Source organism: Carassius carassius, chromosome 27, assembly GCF_963082965.1.
Source record: "Carassius carassius chromosome 27, fCarCar2.1, whole genome shotgun sequence".
Classification (NCBI taxonomy): domain Eukaryota; kingdom Metazoa; phylum Chordata; class Actinopteri; order Cypriniformes; family Cyprinidae; genus Carassius; species Carassius carassius.
In genome coordinates, this window is record NC_081781.1 from 28897496 (window position 1) to 28915253 (window position 17758).

Below are 17758 nucleotides of genomic sequence, written 5' to 3' on the forward strand. Positions count from 1 at the left end.
TCATTACATCCTTTTGTGTCGATAATCGGAGATGCCAGGCTCCTTTTAGCCACCTCATCCTTCAGCTTGCTTTTGTTTCTGAATCTTTGTGGCATCCTTGCTTCCCTGCCTGCAGTCAAGGGAGCTGTCTGGCTGCTGCTGAACGTAGTTGTGGCCGAGAGGTTAAGGCGATGGACTCGAAATCCATTGGGGTCTCCCCGCGCAGGTTCAAACCCTGCCGACTACGGTTCCTTCACTGCACTTTTGTGCTGATAACTGTGCCTTCCAAGGCTTTTGCTCTTTCTGTCATCATTTCTAGAAAGATTTTGCATGGCACTGTGTGGAGATACTGCGGATATATAAAATGTTTAAAAAATATTATTGGGGTCTCCCCGCACAGGTTTGAGTCCTGCTGACTATGTTCTTCACCTGCACATCCCCAACAAGCATTTATGCGCCTCCTCTGTAACGGATATATATGCCGCTAGACTCCTTGCATCTGAGGCCCAGTGGCACACTGTGATCTTACAGTGTTTAGTACTCTGCGTTGTGGCTTCAGCAAGCCCTGTTCAAACTGGGGTAATGACAGCCTTTTGTGTCGAGAAACTGGGACGCCAGGCTCCTTTTAGCCACTTCATCTTTCAGCTGGATTTTGTGACTCAATCTTTGTGGCATCTTTGCTTCCCTGCCTCCAGTCAAGAGGGCTGTCTGGCTGCCACTAAATGTAGTCGTGGCCGAGAGGTTAAGGCGATGGACTCGAAATCCATTGGGGTCTCCCCGCGTAGGTTCAAACCCTGCCGACTACGGTTCCTTCGCTGCACTTTTGTGCTGATAACTGTGCCTTCCAAGGCTTTTGCTCTCTCTGCCATCATTTCTTGTAAGATACTGCATGGCACTGTGTGGAGATACTGCAGTTATATGAAATGTGTAAAAAAAATTCATTGGGGTCTTCCCGCACAGGTTTGGGGCCTGGTGACTATGTTCTTCATCTGCATTTCCCCAACAAGCATTCATGCGCCTCCTCTGCAACAGACAAATATGACACTGGACCGTTTTGCAGCAGTGGCCCACAGTGGCACGCTGGGATCTTAAAGGGGCTATTACTCTGTATTGTGGCTGCAGCAACCACTTTTCAAATTGGGGTCATTACATCCTTTTGTGTCGATAATCGGAGACGCCAGGCTCCTTTTAGCCACCTCATCCTTCAGCTTGCTTTTGTTTCTGAATCTTTGTGGCATCCTTGCTTCCCTGCCTGGAGTCAAGGGAGCTGTCTGGCTGCTGCTGAACGTAGTTGTGGCCGAGAGGTTAAGGCGATGGACTCGAAATCCATTGGGGTCTCCCCGCACAGGTTCAAACCCTGCCGACTACGGTTCCTTCACTGCACTTTTGTGCTGATAACTGTGCCTTCCAAGGCTTTAGCTCTCTCTGTCATCATTTCTTGAAAGATTTTGCATGGCACTGTGTGGAGATACTGCGGATATATAAAATGTATAAAAAATATTATTGGGCTCTCCCCGCACAGGTTTGAGTCCTGCTGACTATGTTCTTCACCTGCACGTCCCCAACAAGCATTTATGCGCCTCCTCTGTAATGGATAAATATGCCGCTAGACTCCTTGCATCTGAGGCCCAGTGACACACTGTGATCTTACAGTGTTTAGTACTCTGCGTTGTGGCTTCAGCAAGCCCTGTTCAAACTGGGGTAATGACAGCCTTTTGTGTCGAGAAACTGGGACGCCAGGCTCCTTTTAGCCACTTCATCTTTCAGCTGGATTTTGTGACTCAATCTTTGTGGCATCTTTGCTTCCCTGCCTCCAGCCAAGAGGGCTGTCTGGCTGCCACTAAATGTAGTCATGGCCGAGAGGTTAAGCCGATGGACTTGAAATCCATTGGGGTCTCCCCACGCAGGTTCAAACCCTGCCGACTACGGTTCCTTTGCTGCACTTTTGTGCTGATAACTGTGCCTTCCAAGGCTTTTCTCTCTCTCTGCCATCATTTGTTGTAAGATACTGCATGGCACTGTGTGGAGATACTGCGGTTATATGAAATGTGTAAAAAAAATTCATTGGGGTCTTCCCGCACAGATTTGGGGCCTGCTGACTATGTTCTTCATCTGCATTTCCCCAACAAGCATTCATGCTCCTCCTCTGCAACAGACAAATATGACACTGGACCGTTTTGCAGCAGTGGCACGCTGTGATCTTAAAGGGGCTATTACTCTGTATTGTGGCTGCAGCAACCACTTTTCAAATTGGGGTCATAACATCCTTTTGTGTCGATAATCGGAGACGCCAGGCTCCTTTTAGCCACCTCATCCTTCAGCTTGCTTTTGTTTCTGAATCTTTGTGGCATCCTTGCTTCCCTGCCTGGAGTCAAGGGAGCTGTCTGGCTGCTGCTGAACATAGTTGTGGCCGAGAGGTTAAGGCGATGGACTCGAAATCCATTGGGGTCTCCCCGCGCAGGATCAAACCCTGCCGACTACGGTTCGTTCACTGCACTTTTGTGCTGATAACTGTGCCTTCCAAGGCTTTAGCTCTCTCTGTCATCATTTCTTGAAAGATTTTGCATGGCACTGTGTGGAGATACTGCGGATATATAAAATGTATAAAAAATATTATTGGGCTCTCCCCGCACAGGTTTGAGTCCTGCTGACTATGTTTTTCACCTGCACGTCCCCAACAAGCATTTATGCGCCTCCTCTGCAACGAATAAATATGCCGCTAGACTCCTTGCATCTGAGGCCCAGTGGCACACAGTTATCTTACAGTGTTTAGTACTCTGCGTTGTGGCTTCAGCAAGCCCTGTTCAAACTGGGGAAATGACAGCCTTTTGTGTCGAGAAAAACTGGGACGCCAGGCTCCTTTTAGCCACTATATCATTCAGCTGGATTTTGTGACTCAATCTTTGTGGCATCTTTGCTTCCCTGCCTCCAGCAAAGAGGGCTGTCTGGCTGCCACTAAATGTAGTCGTGGCCGAGAGGTTAAGGCGATGGACTCGAAATCCATTGGGGTCTCCCCGCGCAGGTTCAAACCCTGCTGACTACGGTTCCTTCGCTGCAATTTTGTGCTGATAACTGTGCCTTCCAAGGCTTTTGCTCCCTCTGCCATCATTTCTTGTAAGATACTGCATGGCATTGTGTGGAGATACTGTGGTTATATGAAATGTGTAAAAAAAATTCATTGGGGTCTTCCCGCACAGGTTTGGGGCCTGCTGACTATGTTCTTCATCTGCATTTCCCCAAAAAGCATTCATGCGCCTCCTCTGCAACAGACAAATATGACACTGGACCGTTTTGCAGCAGTGGCCCACAGTGGCACGCTGTGATCTTAAAGGGGCTATTACTCTGTATTGTGGCTGCAGCAACCACTTTTCAAATTGGGGTCATTACATCCTTTTGTGTCGATAATCGGAGACGCCAGGCTCCTTTTAGCCACCTCATCCTTCAACTTGCTTTTGTTTCTGAATCTTTGTGGCATCCTTGCTTCCCTGCCTGGAGTCAAGGGAGCTGTCTGGCTGCTGCTGAACGTAGTTGTGGCCGAGAGGTTAAGGCGATGGACTCGAAATCCATTGGGGTCTCCCCGCGCAGGTTCAAACCCTGCTGACTACGGTTCCTTTGCTGCACTTTTGTGCTGATAACTGTGCCTTCCAAGGCTTTTCTCTCTCTCTGCCATCATTTCTTGTAAGATACTGCATGGCACTGTGTGGAGACACTGCGGTTATATGAAATGTGTAAAAAAAATTCATTGGGGTCTTCCCGCACAGATTTGGGGCCTGCTGACTATGTTCTTCATCTGCATTTCCCCAACAAGCATTCATGCTCCTCCTCTGCAACAGACAAATATGACACTGGACCGTTTTGCAGCAGTGGCACGCTGTGATCTTAAAGGGGCTATTACTCTGTATTGTGGCTGCAGCAACCACTTTTCAAATTGGGGTCATTACATCCTTTTGTGTCGATAATCGGAGACCCCAGGCTCCTTTTAGCCACCTCATCCTTCAGCTTGCTTTTGTTTCTGAATCTTTGTGGCATCCTTGCTTCCCTGCCTGGAGTCAAGGGAGCTGTCTGGCTGCTGCTGAACGTAGTTGTGGCCGAGAGGTTAAGGCGATGGACTCGAAATCCATTGGGGTCTCCCCGCGCAGGTTCAAACCCTGCCGACTACGGTTCCTTCACTGCACTTTTGTGCTGATAACTGTGCCTTCCAAGGCTTTAGCTCTCTCTGTCATCATTTCTTGAAAGATTTTGCATGGCACTGTGTGGAGATACTGCGGATATATAAAATGTATAAAAAATATTATTGGGCTCTCCCCGCACAGGTTTGAGTCCTGCTGACTATGTTCTTCACCTGCACGTCCCCAACAAGCATTTATGCGCCTCCTCTGTAACGGATAAATATGCCGCTAGACTCCTTGCATCTGAGGCCCAGTGGCACACTGTGATCTTACAGTGTTTAGTACTCTGCGTTGTGGCTTCAGCAAGCCCTGTTCAAACTGGGGTAATGACAGCCTTTTGTGTCGAGAAAAACTGGGACGCCAGGCTCCTTTTAGCAACTACATCATTCAGCTGGATTTTGTGACTCAATCTTTGTGGCATCTTTGCTTCCCTGCCTCCAGCGAAGAGGGCTGTCTGGCTGCCACTAAACGTAGTCGTTGCCGAGAGGTTAAGGCGATGGACTCGAAATCCATTGGGGTCTCCCCGCGCAGTTTCAAACCCTGCCGACTACGGTTCCTTCGCTGCAATTTTGTGCTGATAACTGTGCCTTCCAAGGCTTTTCTCTCTCTGCCATCATTTCTTGTAAGATACTGCATGGCACTGTGTGGAGATACTGCGGTTATATGAAATGTGTAAATAAATCCATTGGGGTCTCCCCGCGCAGGTTCAAACCCTGCCGACCACGGTTCCTTTGCTGTACTATGGTGCTGATAACTGTGCTTTCCAAGGCTTTTGCTCGCTCTGCCATTATTTCTTGTAAGATACTGCATGGCACTGTGTGGAGATACTGCGGTTATATGAAATGTGTAAAAAAAATTCATTGGGGTCTTCCCACACAGGTTTGGGGCCTGCTGACTATGTTCTTCACCTGCATTTCCCCAACAAGCATTTATGCGCCTTCTCTGCAACAGACAAATATGACACTGGACCGTTTTGCAGCAGTGGCCCACAGTGGCACGCTGTGATCTTAAAGGGGTTATTACTCTGTATTGTGGCTGCAGCAATCACCTTTCAAATTGGGGTCATTACATCCTTTTGTGTCGATAATCGGAGATGCCAGGCTCCTTTTAGCCACCTCATCCTTCAGCTTGCTTTTGTTTCTGAATCTTTGTGGCATCCTTGCTTCCCTGCCTGGAGTCAAGGGAGCTGTCTAGCTGCTGCTGAACGTAGTTGTGGCCGAGAGGTTAAGGCGATGGACTCGAAATCCATTGAGGTCTCCCCGCGCAGGTTCAAACCCTGCCGACTACGGTTCCTTTGCTGTACTTTTGTGCTGATAACTGTACCTTCCAAAGCTTTTGCTCTCTCTGTCATCATTTCATGAAAGATTCTGCATGGCACTGTGTGGAGATACTGCGGTTATAAAAATGTATAAAAAAATTATCGGGGTCTCCCGCACAAGTTTGGGTCCTGCTGACTATGTTCTTCACCTGCACGTCCCCATCAAGCATTTATGCACCTCTTCTGCAACGAATAAATATGCCGCTAGACTCCTTGCATCTGAGGCCCAGTGGCACACTGTGATCTTACAGTGTTTAGTACTCTGCGTTGTGGCTTCAGCAAGCCCTGTTCAAACTGGGGTAATGACAGCCTTTTGTGTCGAGAAACTGGGACGCCAGGCTCCTTTTAGCCACGTCATCCTTCAGCTGGATTTTGTGACTCAATCTTGGTGGCATCTTTGCTTCCCTGCCTCCAGCCAAGAGGGCTGTTTGACTGCAGCTATTTTAGTCGTGGCTGAGAGGTTAAGGCAATGGACTCGAAATCCATTGGGGTCTCCACGCACAGGTTCAAACCCAGCTGACTACGGTTCCTTTACTGCACTTTTGTGCTGATAACTGTGCCTTCCAAAGCTTTTGCTCTCTCTGTCATCATTTCTTGAAAGATTCTGCATGGCACTGTGTGGACATACTGCGGATATATAAAATGTATAAAAAATATTATTGGGGTCTCCCCGCACAGGTTTGAGTCCTGCTGACTATGTTCTTCACCTGCACGTCCCCAACAAGCATTTATGCGCCTCCTCTGTAACGGATAAATATGCCGCTAGACTCCTTGCATCTGAGGCCCAGTGGCACACTGTGAACTTACAGTGTTTAGTACTCTGCGTTGTGGCTTTAGCAAGCTCTGTTCAAACTGGGGTAATGACAGCCTTTTGTGTCGAGAAACTGGGATGCCAGGCTCCTTTTAGCCACTTCATCTTTCAGCTGGATTTTGTGACTCAATCTTTGTGGCATATTTGCTTCCCTGGCTCCAGCCAAGAGGGCTGTCTGGCTACCACTAAATGTAGTCGTGGCAGAGAGGTTAAGGCGATGGACTCGAAATCCATTGGGGTCTCCCCGCGCAGGTTCAAACCCTGCCAACTATGGTTTCTTCGCTGCACTTTTGTGCTGATAACTGTGCCTTTCAAGGCTTTTGCTCTCTCTGCCATCATTTCTTGTAAGATACTGCATGGCACTGTGTGGAGATACTGCAGTTATATGAAATGTGTAAAAAAAATTCATTGGGGTCTTCCCGCACAGGTTTGGGGCCTGCTGACTATGTTCTTCATCTGCATTTCCCCAACAAGCATTCATGCGCCTCCTCTACAACAGACAAATATGACACTGGACCGTTTTGCAGCAGTGGCCCACAGTGGCACGCTGTGATCTTAAAGGGGCTATTACTCTGTATTGTGGCTGCAGCAACCACTTTTCAAATTGGGGTCATTACATCCTTTTGTGTCGATAATCGGAGACGCCAGGCTCCTTTTAGCCACCTCATCCTTCAGCTTGCTTTTGTTTCTGAATCTTTGTGGCATCCTTGCTTCCCTGCCTGCAGTCAAGGGAGCTGTCTGGCTGCTGCTGAACGTAGTTGTGGCCGAGAGGTTAAGGCGATGGACTCGAAATCCATTGGGGTCTCCCCGCGCAGGTTCAAACCCTGCCGACTACGGTTCCTTCACTTCACTTTTGTGCTGATAACTGTGCCTTCCAAGGCTTTAGCTCTCTCTGTCATCATTTCTTGAAAGATTTTGCATGGCACTGTGTGGAGATACTGCGGATATATAAAATGTATAAAAAATATTATTGGGCTCTCCCCGCACAGGTTTGAGTCCTGCTGACTATGTTCTTCACCTGCACGTCCCCAACAAGCATTTATATGCCTCCTCTGCAACGAATAAATATGCCGCTAGACTTCTTGCATCTGAGGCCCAGTGGCACACAGTTATCTTACAGTGTTTAGTACTCTGCGTTGTGGCTTCAGCAAGCCCTGTTCAAACTGGGGTAATGACAGCCTTTTGTGTCTAGAAAAACTGGGACGCCAGGCTCCTTTTAGCCACTATATCATTCAGCTGGATTTTGTGACTCAATCTTTGTGGCATCTTTGCTTCCCTGCCTCCAGCGAAGAGGGCTGTCTGGCTGCCGCTAAATGTAGTCGTGGCCGAGAGGTTAAGGCGATGGACTTGAAATCCATTGGGGTCTCCCCGCGCAGGTTCAAACCCTGCCGACTACGGTTCCTTCGCTGCAATTTTGTGCTGATAACTGTGCCTTCCAAGGCTTTTGCTCCCTCTGCCATCATTTCTTGTAAGATACTGCATGGCATTGTGTGGAGATACTGTGGTTATATGAAATGTGTAAAAAAAATTCATTGGGGTCTTCCCGCACAGGTTTGGGGCCTGCTGACTATGTTCTTCATCTGCATTTCCCCAAAAAGCATTCATGCGCCTCCTCTGCAACAGACAAATATGACACTGGACCGTTTTGCAGCAGTGGCCCACAGTGGCACGCTGTGATCTTAAAGGGGCTATTACTCTGTATTGTGGCTGCAGCAACCGCTTTTCAAATTGGGGTCATTACATCCTTTTGTGTCGATAATCGGAGACGCCAGGCTCCTTTTAGCCACCTCATCCTTCAGCTTGCTTTTGTTTCTGAATCTTTGTGGCATCCTTGCTTCCCTGCCTGGAGTCAAGGGAGCTGTCTGGCTGCTGCTGAACGTAGTTGTGGCCGAGAGGTTAAGGCGATGGACTCGAAATCCATTGGGGTCTCCCCGCGCAGGTTCAAACCCTGCCGACTACGGTTCCTTCACTGCACTTTTGTGCTGATAACTGTGCCTTCCAAGGCTTTAGCTCTCTCTGTCATCATTTCTTGAAAGATTTTGCATGGCACTGTGTGGAGATACTGCGGATATATAAAATGTATAAAAAATATTATTGGGCTCTCCCCGCACAGGTTTGAGTCCTGCTGACTATGTTCTTCACCTGCACGTCCCCAACAAGCATTTATGCGCCTCTTCTGTAACGGATAAATATGACACTGGACCGTTTTACAGCAGTGGCCCACAGTGGCACGCTGTGATCTTAAAGGGGTTATTACTCTGTATTGTGGCTGCAGCAACCACTTTTCAAATCGGGGTCATTACATCCTTTGTGTCGATAATCGTAGACGCCAGGCTCCTTTTAGCCACCTCATCCTTCAGCTTGCCTTTGTTTCTAAATCTCTGTGGCATCCTTGCTTCCCTGCATTCAGTCAAGGGAGCTGTCTGGCTGCCACTAAATGTAGTCGTGGCCGAGAGGTTAAGGCGATGGACTCGAAATCCATTGGGGTCTCCCCGCGCAGGTTCAAACCCTGCCGACTACGGTTCCTTCACTGCACTTTTGTGCTGATAACTGTGCCTTCCAAGGCTTTAGCTCTCTCTGTCATCATTTCTTGAAAGATTTTGCATGGCACTGTGTGGAGATACTGCGGATATATAAAATGTATAAAAAATATTATTGGGCTCTCCCCGCACAGGTTTGAGTCCTGCTGACTATGTTCTTCACCTGCACGTCCCCAACAAGCATTTATGTGCCTCCTCTGCAACGAATAAATATGCCGCTAGACTCCTTGCATCTGAGGCCCAGTGGCACACAGTTATCTTACAGTGTTTAGTACTCTGCGTTGTGGCTTCAGCAAGCCCTGTTCAAACTGGGGTAATGACAGCCTTTTGTGTCGAGAAAAACTGGGACGCCAGGCTCCTTTTAGCCACTATATCATTCAGCTGGATTTTGTGACTCAATCTTTGTGGCATCTTTGCTTCCCTGCCTCCAGCGAAGAGGGCTGTCTTGGCTGCCACTAAATGTAGTCGTGGCCGAGAGATTAAGGCGATGGACTCGAAATCCATTGGGGTCTCCCCGCGCAGGTTCAAACCCTGCCGACTACGGTTCCTTCGCTGCAATTTTGTGCTGATAACTGTGCCTTCCAAGGCTTTTGCTCCCTCTGCCATCATTTCTTGTAAGATACTGCATGGCATTGTGTGGAGATACTGTGGTTATATGAAATGTGTAAAAAAAATTCATTGGGCTCTCCCCGCACAGGTTTGAGTCCTGTTGACTATGTTCTTCACCTGCACGTCCCCAACAAGCATTTATGCGCCTCTTCTGTAACGGATAAATATGACACTGGACCGTTTTACAGCAGTGGCCCACAGTGGCACGCTGTGATCTTAAAGGGGTTATTACTCTGTATTGTGGCTGTAGCAACCACTTTTCAAATCGGGGTCATTACATCCTTTGTGTCGATAATCGTAGACGCCAGGCTCCTTTTAGCCACCTCATCCTTCAGCTTGCCTTTGTTTCTGAATCTCTGTGGCATCCTTGCTTCCCTGCATTCAGTCAAGGGAGCTGTCTGGCAGCCACTAAATGTAGTCGTGGCCGAGAGGTTAAGGCGATGGACTCGAAATCCATTGGGGTTTCCCCGCGCAGGTTCAAACCCTGCCGACTACGGTTCCTTCGCTGCACTTTTGTGCTGATAACTGTGCCTTCCAAGGCTTTTCTCTCTCTGCCATCATTTCTTGTAAGATACTGCATGGCACTGTGTGGAGATACTGCGGTTATATGAAATGTGTAAAAAAAATCCATTGGGGTCTCCCCGCGCAGGTTCAAACCCTGCCGACTACGGTTCCTTTGCTGTACTTTTGTGCTGATAACTGTGCCTTCCAAGGCTTTTGCTCGCTCTGCCATTATTTCTTGTAAGATACTGCATGGCACTGTGTGGAGATACTGCGGTTATATGAAATGTGTAAAAAAAATTCATTGGGGTCTTCCCACACAGGTTTGGGGCCTGCTGACTATGTTCTTCACCTGCATTTCCCCAACAAGCATTTATGCGCCTCCTCTGCAACAGACAAATATGACACTGGACCGTTTTGCAGCAGTGGACCACAGTGGAACGCTGTGATCTTAAAGGGGTTATTACTCTGTATTGTGGCTGCAGCAATCACTTTTCAAATTGGGGTCATTACATCCTTTTGTGTCGATAATCGGAGATGCCAGGCTCCTTTTAGCCACCTCATCCTTCAGCTTGCTTTTGTTTCTGAATCTTTGTGGCATCCTTGCTCCCCTATCTGGAGTCAAGGGAGCTGTCTGGCTGGTGCTGAACGTAGTTGTGGCCGAGAGGTTAAAGCGATGGACTCGAAATCCATTGGGGTCTCCCCGCGCAGGTTCAAACCCTGCCGACTACGGTTCCTTTGCTGTACTTTTGTGCTGATAACTGTACCTTCCAAAGCTTTTGCTCTCTCTGTCATCATTTCATGAAAGATTCTGCATGGCACTGTGTGGAGATACTGCGGTTATAAAAATGTATTAAAAAATTATCGGGGTCTCCCCGCACAAGTTTGGGTCCTGCTGACTATGTTCTTCACCTGCACGTCCCCAACAAGCATTTATGCACCTCTTCTGCAACGAATAAATATGCCGCTAGACTCCTTGCATCTGAGGCCCAGTGGCACACTGTGATCTTACAGTGTTTAGTACTCTGCGTTGTGGCTTCAGCAAGCCCTGTTCAAACTGGGGTAATGACAGCCTTTTGTGTCAAGAAACTGGGACGCCAGGCTCCTTTTAGCCACGTCATCCTTCAGCTGGATTTTGTGACTCAATCTTGGTGGCATCTTTGCTTCCCTGCCTCCAGCCAAGAGGGCTGTTTGACTGCAGCTATTTTAGTCGTGGCTGAGAGGTTAAGGCAATGGACTCGAAATCCATTGGGGTCTCCACGCACAGGTTCAAACCCAGCTGACTACGGTTCCTTTACTGCACTTTTGTGCTGATAACTGTGCCTTCCAAAGCTTTTGCTCTCTCTGTCATAATTTCTTGAAAGATTCTGCATGGCACTGTGTGGACATACTGCGGATATATAAAATGTATAAAAAATATTATTGGGGTCTCCCCGCACAGGTTTGAGTCCTGCTGACTATGTTCTTCACCTGCACGTCCCCAACAAGCATTTATGCGCCTCCTCTGTAACGGATAAATATGCCGCTAGACTCCTTGCATCTGAGGCCCAGTGGCACACTGTGAACTTACAGTGTTTAGTACTCTGCGTTGTGGCTTCAGCAAGCTCTGTTCAAACTGGGGTAATGACAGCCTTTTGTGTCGAGAAACTGGGATGCCAGGCTCCTTTTAGCCACTTCATCTTTCAGCTGGATTTTGTGACTCAATCTTTGTGGCATATTTGCTTCCCTGGCTCCAGCCAAGAGGGCTGTCTGGCTGACGCTAAATGTAGTCGTGGCAGAGAGGTTAAGGCGATGTACTCGAAATCCATTGGGGTCTCCCCGCGCAGGTTCAAACCCTGCCGACTACGGTTTCTTCGCTGCACTTTTGTGCTGATAACTGTGCCTTCCAAGGCTTTTGCTCTCTCTGCCATCATTTCTTGTAAGATACTGCATGGCACTGTGTGGAGATACTGCGGTTATATGAAATGTGTAAAAAAAATTCATTGGGGTCTTCCCGCACAGGTTTGGGGCCTGCTGACTATGTTCTTCACCTGCATTTCCCCAACAAGCATTCATGCGCTTCCTCTGCAACAGACAAATATGACACTGGACCGTTTTGCAGCAGTGGCCCACAGTGGCACGCTGTGATCTTAAAGGGGTTATTACTCTGTATTGTGGCTGCAGCAACCATTTTTCAAATTGGGGCCATTACATCCTTTTGTGTCGATAATCGGAGACGCCAGGCTCCTTTTAGCCACCTCATCCTTCAGCTTGCTTTTGTTTCTGAAGCTTTGTGGCATCCTTGCTTCCCTGCCTGGAGTCAAAGGAGCTTTCTGGCTGCTACTGAACGTAGTTGTGGCCGAGAGGTTAAGGCGATGGACTCGAAATCCATTGGGGTCTCCCCTGCAGGTTCAAGCCCTGCCGACTATGGTTCCTTCACTGCACTTTTGTGCTGATAACTGTGCCTTCCAAGGCTTTTGCTCTCTCTGTCATCATTTCTTGAAAGATTTTGCATGGCACTGTGTGGAGATACTGCGGATATATAAAATGTATAAAAAATATTATTGGGGTCTCCCCGCACAGGTTTGAGTCCTGCTGACTATGTTCTTCACCTGCACGTCCCCAACAAGCATTTATGCACCTCCTCTGTAACGGATAAATATGCCGCTAGACTCCTTGCATCTGAGGCCCAGTGGCACACTGTGAACTTACAGTGTTTAGTACTCTGCGTTGTGGCTTCAGCAAGCCCTGTTCAAACTGGGGTAATGACAGCCTTTTGTGTCGAGAAACTGGGACGCCAGGCTCCTTTTAGCCACTTCATCTTTCAGCTGGATTTTGTGACTCAATCTTTGTGGCATATTTGCTTCCCTGCCTCCAGCCAAGAGGGCTGTCTGGCTGCCACTAAATGTAGTCGTGGCCGAGAGGTTAAGGCGATGGACTCGAAATCCATTGGGGTCTCCCCGCGCAGGTTCAAACCCTGCCGACTACAGTTTGTTCGCTGCACTTTTGTGCTGATAACTGTGCCTTCCAAGGCTTTTGCTTTCTCTGCCATCATTTCTTGTAAGATACTGCATGGCAATGTGTGGAGATACTGCGGATATATAAAATGTATAAAAAAAATTCATTGGGGTCTTCCCGCACAGGTTTGGGGCCTGCTGACTATGTTCTTCACCTGCACTTCCCCAACAAGCATTTATGCGCCTCCTCTGCAACGAATAAATATGCCGCTAGACTCCTTGCATCTGAGGCCCAGTGGCACACTGTGATCTTACAGTGTTTAGTACGCTGCGTTGTGGCTTCAGCAAGCCCTGTTCAAACTGGGGTAATGACAGCCTTTTGTGTCGAGAAACTGGGACGCCAGGCTCCTTTTAGCCACTTCATCTTTCAGCTGGATTTTGTGACTCAATCTTGGTGGCATCTTTGCTTCCCTGCCTCCAGCCAACAGGGCTGTTTGACTGCTGCTAAGCGTAGTAGTGGCCGTACCTTCCAGCGATCGGACGGCTGAACACTTCCTAACACTTCCTAACAACATTTGAATACTTCCGAACAAGGTCGCAACACTTCCTAACAAAGTCAGAACGAAAGTCCGAACACATCCTAAATTAATCCGAACAGGTCCTAACGCAAATCCGAAACTTTCGAACAGATGGGGCAAAGGAGCCAATCAATTCCTACCGAGAGGAAAGAGCCAATCAGCAAAGTTGACATGCCAATCTCGCCGCTGATTGGCTGAATGAGTTTCGTGATATTCCAGCTGTTTGTAACTCACTGGACATCTGCTATGCGGAGATTCAAGGTAAGCGTTATCACAATACAAATCCGTGACATCAGTGTTAACCTATTTGTTCTAACATTAATTCATGATTTGGAATAAAGATTATTCTGATCGTTCTACGCTTGCGTAGCAAGGCAAGCTAACTTAACGTGTCGCTAACTGATGCTTGTTAAGCCTTCGATTCATAACAAGTTTTTATTTTCTATATCTTTGCAAGAATTTCATTTCATCATTCAGTATTCCAAGTATCCATTCCCTATGTTATTTCAGTCATGACTGAGTGATTCTTTACTGAATGTATTTAAATCTTTTACTATTCCAGGTATTCATTAAATATCTAGTTTTTTCCCCCCTTCTTACTTTATATACAAACACAGTTTTTATAATTATACATCAAAAGCTATTTGCAATTTTTTGCAAGTAGGAACATATTTACTGCAGAAAACTATTAACCTGCCACATATTTCACCACTCAACATGTCTGCTTTTATATACTTGATGTGAGTCTTATATATATATATATATATATATATATATATATATACTGTATATGTGTGTGTGTGTGTGTGTGTATATATATATATAAATATAAAACTCCAATAAACTCCTTTCTACTGTTGCTATGTTAACACATATTTAACCACATTGATTTGTTCCCCATTATTGTTCAGATATGACCAAAACAGGCAAATCCTCTGCTTATTGGAACGACATCTGCCACAGGTATGCCCAGGGCACCTTCCAGTTCAGTACAGGAAAAAGGCCTGGAAGCAGAAAATGGAAGGAGGTCCTGGAGCGGATTGATGCCTGTCCCCTGCAAAGGGGGAATAAGGTGGACCTGTTTGGCAGGCACATAGTGTGCACTTGTGGGTTCCATAAGGTAGGTATATGATATAATATATCAAAGGCATGATAAGTCCCTGTATCATGTAATACACTATTTTATGCACCAACCCCTGATATATTCTCAGAATATATTCTCAGTACAGTTCTGCAGAGTAATTGGTGTAATTATTTAACATGAATAGTAAGACATTGTTTTGTTCCTAATATTAATTTTCTCCCAGTCAACAGATAAGGTCTTGATTGAGTCAGGGCCTAAGGTAAAGGCAGGCGGCAGCTCAGAGGAGACCGGGACATCACAGGAAGTACATGGGGTGAAATGTTCTCTGTGTAGTGTGGTTGTGGAGGCAGAGAAGTTCTCCGAGCACCTCTCTGACCACCACGTTGAAGAGAGGTGTGACAGCTGTGGGGTCAGGGTCCAGGGTGCCGTCGGACTCCTCCAACACATTGAGTCGAGCCATTATGGGGCTCTATTGGCTCCACGTGTCAGCCCTTCAAAAAATCCCACACCATCTCCTTGCCCCTCACCATCTCCATGGCTGCCTCCACCTCCACAGCACTTGCCGTCTCCAATGCCAGTACCAGTGTCTCCATCCCCAGGGCCCACTCCATTCCCACACCACTCTCCAGCTCCAAAGCCCTCACCACCACCTCCACGGTGCTCTCCATCTCCACAGCCCACTCCATCCTCACATCCAGTACCCTCACTGCAGCCTACACCATTTCTGCCTCAGGCTATTACTGACTGGGAGAGCTTTCTTCCCAGTCAGTTCAAGAGAGTCCTCCAGCCAGCAGATTGGGTGTGGATTGCCAAGTGCCTCTATGAGCCCACAGGGCAGCTGAGGCAGAAGATCCAGGTGAACTGGTTTTATCCATCGATGCAGCCCAAGCCATGTCCTCCTGAGCCCGGGTGGTACTTCCGACAGAGGATGTTCTTGTGGGCACCAATGAGGATGTGGGGCATTCCTCTTAAATGCCCACAGTGTGGCCGGAAGATGCACCATTCAGGAATTTACCCGAAGGTCAGGGAGGTGATTGACATGGATAGCCGCTATTACCTTGTGGGTGGGGACTATCCACGCTGCAGTGCATGCAAGTTGCCAGTATGCCCATGGAGCCAGGACATCCTTTCACAACTGGATGTGGCACACAGGACCATGTTTCCAGCGGTGCTGACCACTCAGCTAGCCCTGGACATGTGTGACTTTCCTCAGGCCAAGGACCAGTGGTAACAGTTCCTCCTACTTCCAGTCAGCAGTAGAGGAAGCCCACAGTGAGGAGTGGGCACGACGCACCATCCAATACCTCTCTGATTGTGAGCATCATTTGAGAAAGGTTACCCTGGTCCAATCTGCAACGGCACCTGCCTTTTCTGCACCCGCACCCTTCAGGCCACTTCCACTCGCCCAGTGGTTTGAGACTGTCCACTCCAAAGATATCCTCAGCCATTTGGACGAGATGAAGGGGGTGATTACCTCCACCTATGGCCGAATCCTGAAGATGGATTCTACAAAGAAGGTACAATACATGAAGGTTTCAGCATGAGGTTTATTTTCAGCCAGAAAGAATTTCAACATGATGAAAAATGTTGTGTTATATACATTTGTGTTATATATATATTATAATGTACCATAACAAATCAAAGAAAATGTATAATTAAGCTTGTCAGAATGTCTTTATTTTTCCTTCTTTTTGTTTTTCAGATCACCAAAAGCTGGCTGGTGGCATTGGGGACACGGCTGCATGGATGACCAACATTGGCAATGAGCTCGGCCAGGTTCTGAACAGTGTTCTGACAACAGCTGAAGGCGCAGGACTGGAGGAGCTGTACCAGGGCATCGTCAAACACTACCAGAATGCTGGCGAGCCAGAGCCTGAGGTCATCTATGTTGACCGGGATTGCTGCAGTCAGTCAGGTGAGATTTTCAAATTACTACTTTATCAAATGTGCACTGCAATATATTTTATAAAAGTTAATAGTGGTGTAAAAAAGTTCCCCTTTCCCTTTTGGTGATGGTAATTAATTAGTATTATTTTTACAGCCAGTGTATTAAAAATTGTAATAAATTATATTGACTGAAAAGTATGTTTGAAATTAAATCAAATGCATGTTTTTTATTTTTTCTCCTCCACAGGTGCATCTTCAGTGTTAAAACTTTTTCGGCCATGGAAGTCTATTGTAAGGCTAGATATCTTCCATTTTATGAGATGATTCAACTGTGGCCTTACTACAGAGCACCATCCTCTCTATGATACCTTTTGTTCAAAACTTTCCTCCTGTATCTTTGAGTGGGATCAGGAGGATGTGAAAGAACTTAAGGCTGCCAAGAGAGGGGAGTGGAAGTGCAGCCATGGTGGAAAGGCTCCCACTGAGGCTCAGCTCATGGCCAGCATCAGCCCAGGTGAACTCGTGAAGCACTGTAGGCGGCAGACACGCAGGGCTGAGGAGATCCGGGCCATGATTTCAGGGCTGCTGGAATCAGTGTGGGAGCTAACTGACACTACAGGGTTTCGCCTGGTTAACCCTGACAGCATGCACCATGTCTGGGAGATGCAACAAAAACACCTCGAGTGCATCCAGGACCCTCCACATGTAGAGTTGTACACAAAGACGGGGACACTCCAGAAGGGTGGCAAAGTCCTAAACGTGCTTAGGTGCGGCAGGGGGTCATCCTCGCTGGAGAGTTTTCACCGCCACCAGTGTGCCTTCATTCCTGGTAAATTCTGAATATTAAATTGCAGTATGTTTTGTAGATTTTTACGTTGAAAAGATAGCTATTGTGTCAACAACAGAACCCTGGGTGCTACCTGGATTTGGCTTGTTTTCATGGAATTTACTATCAGTCTCATTATTATGTGTTACTGTTCTATAACTGTGTCATTAAATTTGTATGTCCTCAGTTTAAAATAATTGCTGACTGAATCTGTGCATTTTCATTCTTAGGATGGAGATGCAATGCCATGCACACACAAATGTACATGTTAGAGGGGGCCTCGAGGTGGAACATGAGCCGGGCAAAAGAAGCTGTATCTGTGGTGGGGGCCTCAACCATAAGGACATTTGATATCTGCACAATGTCTCATTTAAACAGCATGAGCCAACGGGTCCTTGGTCGGGCTTTGATGCCAGAATTTACCCCTCCAGGAAAACCCACTGGTAAGATATCTCACAGGAAAATGCTGAGCATTGGAGTATTTCTCTCTCTCCTGTGTTTGTTTGTTTGTGTGTGTGTG

At 47.3% G+C, this 17758-nt stretch overlaps 20 non-coding genes across 20 annotated transcripts; all 20 read left to right on the forward strand.

The window, feature by feature from the left end:
- The first annotated feature begins 144 nt into the window (after nt 1-144).
- Nucleotides 145-226, forward strand: trnas-cga (transfer RNA serine (anticodon CGA)). Its single transcript has one exon. It is a non-coding gene; the product is annotated as a tRNA-Ser (tRNA).
- A 477-nt stretch (nt 227-703) lies between these two features.
- trnas-cga (transfer RNA serine (anticodon CGA)) lies at nt 704-785 on the forward strand. The gene has a single exon. It is a non-coding gene; the product is annotated as a tRNA-Ser (tRNA).
- Nucleotides 786-1266: 481 nt separating this feature from the next.
- Nucleotides 1267-1348, forward strand: trnas-cga (transfer RNA serine (anticodon CGA)). The gene has a single exon. It is a non-coding gene; the product is annotated as a tRNA-Ser (tRNA).
- A 1031-nt stretch (nt 1349-2379) lies between these two features.
- trnas-cga (transfer RNA serine (anticodon CGA)) lies at nt 2380-2461 on the forward strand. The gene has a single exon. It is a non-coding gene; the product is annotated as a tRNA-Ser (tRNA).
- A 479-nt stretch (nt 2462-2940) lies between these two features.
- trnas-cga (transfer RNA serine (anticodon CGA)) lies at nt 2941-3022 on the forward strand. The gene has a single exon. It is a non-coding gene; the product is annotated as a tRNA-Ser (tRNA).
- Nucleotides 3023-3503: 481 nt separating this feature from the next.
- On the forward strand, nt 3504-3585 carry trnas-cga (transfer RNA serine (anticodon CGA)). The gene has a single exon. It is a non-coding gene; the product is annotated as a tRNA-Ser (tRNA).
- Nucleotides 3586-4057: 472 nt separating this feature from the next.
- trnas-cga (transfer RNA serine (anticodon CGA)) lies at nt 4058-4139 on the forward strand. Its single transcript has one exon. It is a non-coding gene; the product is annotated as a tRNA-Ser (tRNA).
- A 479-nt stretch (nt 4140-4618) lies between these two features.
- Nucleotides 4619-4700, forward strand: trnas-cga (transfer RNA serine (anticodon CGA)). Its single transcript has one exon. It is a non-coding gene; the product is annotated as a tRNA-Ser (tRNA).
- A 654-nt stretch (nt 4701-5354) lies between these two features.
- On the forward strand, nt 5355-5436 carry trnas-cga (transfer RNA serine (anticodon CGA)). Its single transcript has one exon. It is a non-coding gene; the product is annotated as a tRNA-Ser (tRNA).
- Nucleotides 5437-6468: 1032 nt separating this feature from the next.
- trnas-cga (transfer RNA serine (anticodon CGA)) lies at nt 6469-6550 on the forward strand. Its single transcript has one exon. It is a non-coding gene; the product is annotated as a tRNA-Ser (tRNA).
- Nucleotides 6551-7031: 481 nt separating this feature from the next.
- trnas-cga (transfer RNA serine (anticodon CGA)) lies at nt 7032-7113 on the forward strand. Its single transcript has one exon. It is a non-coding gene; the product is annotated as a tRNA-Ser (tRNA).
- Nucleotides 7114-7592: 479 nt separating this feature from the next.
- Nucleotides 7593-7674, forward strand: trnas-uga (transfer RNA serine (anticodon UGA)). Its single transcript has one exon. It is a non-coding gene; the product is annotated as a tRNA-Ser (tRNA).
- Nucleotides 7675-8155: 481 nt separating this feature from the next.
- On the forward strand, nt 8156-8237 carry trnas-cga (transfer RNA serine (anticodon CGA)). Its single transcript has one exon. It is a non-coding gene; the product is annotated as a tRNA-Ser (tRNA).
- Nucleotides 8238-8716: 479 nt separating this feature from the next.
- Nucleotides 8717-8798, forward strand: trnas-cga (transfer RNA serine (anticodon CGA)). Its single transcript has one exon. It is a non-coding gene; the product is annotated as a tRNA-Ser (tRNA).
- A 480-nt stretch (nt 8799-9278) lies between these two features.
- On the forward strand, nt 9279-9360 carry trnas-cga (transfer RNA serine (anticodon CGA)). Its single transcript has one exon. It is a non-coding gene; the product is annotated as a tRNA-Ser (tRNA).
- Nucleotides 9361-9840: 480 nt separating this feature from the next.
- trnas-cga (transfer RNA serine (anticodon CGA)) lies at nt 9841-9922 on the forward strand. Its single transcript has one exon. It is a non-coding gene; the product is annotated as a tRNA-Ser (tRNA).
- Nucleotides 9923-10577: 655 nt separating this feature from the next.
- trnas-cga (transfer RNA serine (anticodon CGA)) lies at nt 10578-10659 on the forward strand. The gene has a single exon. It is a non-coding gene; the product is annotated as a tRNA-Ser (tRNA).
- Nucleotides 10660-11692: 1033 nt separating this feature from the next.
- Nucleotides 11693-11774, forward strand: trnas-cga (transfer RNA serine (anticodon CGA)). Its single transcript has one exon. It is a non-coding gene; the product is annotated as a tRNA-Ser (tRNA).
- A 481-nt stretch (nt 11775-12255) lies between these two features.
- On the forward strand, nt 12256-12336 carry trnas-cga (transfer RNA serine (anticodon CGA)). Its single transcript has one exon. It is a non-coding gene; the product is annotated as a tRNA-Ser (tRNA).
- A 477-nt stretch (nt 12337-12813) lies between these two features.
- On the forward strand, nt 12814-12895 carry trnas-cga (transfer RNA serine (anticodon CGA)). Its single transcript has one exon. It is a non-coding gene; the product is annotated as a tRNA-Ser (tRNA).
- The last annotated feature ends 4863 nt before the right edge of the window (nt 12896-17758 follow it).